Source organism: Sylvia atricapilla, chromosome 5, assembly GCF_009819655.1.
Source record: "Sylvia atricapilla isolate bSylAtr1 chromosome 5, bSylAtr1.pri, whole genome shotgun sequence".
Classification (NCBI taxonomy): Eukaryota; Metazoa; Chordata; class Aves; order Passeriformes; family Sylviidae; genus Sylvia; species Sylvia atricapilla.
In genome coordinates, this window is record NC_089144.1 from 20,952,559 (window position 1) to 20,955,388 (window position 2,830).

Genomic DNA, 2,830 nt, shown 5'->3' on the forward strand with positions numbered 1-2,830 from the left:
TATTTTAAGTTCTCCTCAGAGAAGGAGGGGAAAAAAGCAAAAAATCAGGGAATCCAGCTTTATTTATTAGGCTACAGGAAATCCATGTCCAGAGTTGGGAGTGAGGGACCAAACTCTGAGGAGCCTTTGTGATTCAGGACCAGCTGAGAAAATCTGGTGTCCATTGTTTTAAAATTCAGCTCCCAGATAAATCTAATGAAGTTTTGAGGTTGAAAAGAGTGGTGGAGTAAAATAAGTCTTATGACACAGGAGATGTGGCAGAGTACTGTAACTGGTAACATTTACAACATTCCCTTAGAGGAGCTTTGCATTGGGCATTGTTTACCTCTGGTCTCTCTAAGTCCAGAAGGAATTAAGGAGGGTCAAGGAGTGATATTTCCTGCAGCATCTCTATGTGGCTTCCTTGCTTGCAAGAACAGCCCAGTGCTTAAGTGCAAGGAGGAATGAGGCTGGAGACCTCAGCTGAGGCCATTGCACTTTCTGGAGCTTGGGTTCATTTGTGCATCCAAGACTTGCAGCAACCAGCCTACCCATCTGCATCAACTCAAAAATGGGGGGAAAATGCATTTAAAAGTCACCTTTAAGCTACTATTTAGCTGTTTAGAGGGTACAAGGAGTGTTTTTTCCTCCTCAGTGTGCAACCATCAGTGTCTATTGAGGTGTCAGGAAAGAAACATCTCCCAGAGTTGAGGGCAGAAGGGTTTTTCCTCTTTATTGTGCTGTGATTCTTTTTTCTGGGGAGTTTTGGATGGGTGTGCTCTGGTAACAAGTGCCAGCCCTGAGCAGGCACCACAACACAAAGAGTTTACTTTCATGTTATCCATGGAGCAGGCTCTCAGACTGACCTTTGGATGCACCATGCTTTCTCCTGAATCAGATGAAAGGGAAAAGCATTTCTAGACTTTCTGGAGAGAACCCTTGGTCAATGTCATTCATGCGAGCTCCACTCCTATGAGGAGCTGTGTATTTCCCTCACAGCTGCAGTTTACACCACAGTGCTCCAACAGGAATGCAGGTGCATTTCCAGATCCTTCCTCACCTGCTCTCCCCTCTCCTTAACATCTTCGCTTCATTTCCTGCACTCTGGGGGAAGTTTAGCCTGGGACTGGGTGCCACGATCAATTTTAGGTCCAATTTGCTGCAAAGAATCATGCAGGACTCACAACTTGGAGCCACTTTGTGTTTGACTCTACATCCCCATCCCAAATGCATGGGAATGCTGGTCTGTCTGAGTGCTCACATCCCCCAGGATGGGGTTACTTGACACTCTCTTCCATAAACACACCAGACAGTGCTTTGAGTGAGAATCAGTAAATTCCCCTCCTTCCATCCCTCTACTCAAGACACCTGAATATTTCCCCCTGTCTCACATATTCTCTGCATCTCTGCAGGATCTCTGCTTTGCCTGGCAGAGCTCCCTAAAGGACTGCACAAATAATTTAAATGCCTGGTTTATTGTTAAAGGCATGTACCTGATTTCCCTGGCGCTGAGGCGGAGTGAAGCGTCCCGGCTCCATTGATTTCAGAATTAGAGTGTCAAGGATCCAGCCCACACCTTGTTGAAATCAATACCAGTGATCAGGACCACACAGAAACTGCTCATAAGCTGTTATCTTGATATCAACCCCAGTTAACTGGCAATGACAATAAGTTCCATTGAATCAGATGGGCCATTAAATTTCGACATTCAAACCAACCTGGAGCTGAAATTCGAGTCAAACATTAGCAGGAGAGGCTCCGAGTCTGACCCTCCTCAGCTGGGCTGGTGTTACCAGAGGTTTTAATTACACAGGGTTCCTTTGGAGCTGCTTTATTAGCTCACTGCTATTGTGGGTTTTCTTTTTAATGGAGCGTGGCTGGAGGAGAGCAAAAAGAAAAAAAAAATCTGCTCACCTGCATCTCCAGCCTCAGCCAGGGCAGGCAGAATAACAGTGCACACCAATAAAATCATCACATACCCAGCTGGAGAGTGATAAGACAAATCAAACTGCCTGCAATAACAAAGACAGAGCATTTTGATGGCGAGCAAGGATGGAAGGTGTCGTTTTGCAAATTTTATTACTGCGGTTCTCAAGCCTCACCGTGATGGGGATTTGATTCCCTGCCACGCTGGTGCTGTACCTGGAACAGGGAGGGGAGGGGGGAGTTTTGGCTACCCAGTGTTAGGAAAAATCAATCCACAATGCCACAGGTTTATGTCCAAAAAAGAGGCAGAGGAGTTCTTTTACTTTATTCGAATAATGAGAAAGGCCATGGGGCAGTTCCCCTGGGGTCTCTCAAATTTTGGAGGATGCAGCCTCCTTTTTATCCTATTTCCTGGCCTCATTTCCCTCTCTCTTTCCCCCATTGACTGAGGTACTTGAGAGGTACGGACTTCCTGGAGTGCCTAATACCTAAAATTCTCCTTTAATGTATAACTCCCCTTTTAATTATCATGGAATTTTATGGCGTTTCCCCATTGCTTTTTTCATCTTTCAATATCCAATTTAATTTATCAGCAACCTTACAGTTGTTTGCAAAGGCAAATATCTTCTTTCCATTCATTCATCAGTGGAATCCTTCCCATTGTTTCCTTTATCTCGCAGTGCTGGTTTTATCTACCAGCAGACCCACTGCTTGTTTGTTAAGGCAAGCCTGCCATTCCTCTCACCAGGGTACCCCTGGATTGGCAATCAGAGCCTCCTGGAGGAGGGAAGGGTGCTCTCACTTTGGCCACTCCGAGCAATTAAAGTGTTGGGCAGCTCAAGAAGTTCCTGTGGGCTGCTGAGCCCTCCTGCCCGTGTGCTCACCCCTCCCTGGGCTGTGTTTGATTAAAGGCAGATTGTTTATT

The 2,830-nt window shown here is 45.8% G+C and overlaps 1 long non-coding RNA gene across 1 annotated transcript; it reads right to left on the reverse strand.

The window, feature by feature from the left end:
* Positions 1–806: 806 nt before the first annotated feature.
* On the reverse strand, positions 807–1,974 carry LOC136361992 (uncharacterized). Its single transcript, XR_010743716.1, has 3 exons — positions 1,894–1,974; positions 1,473–1,555; positions 807–868 (listed from the first exon to the last, which is right to left on the reverse strand). It is a non-coding gene; the product is annotated as an uncharacterized lncRNA (long non-coding RNA).
* Between the last annotated feature and the right edge of the window lie 856 nt (positions 1,975–2,830).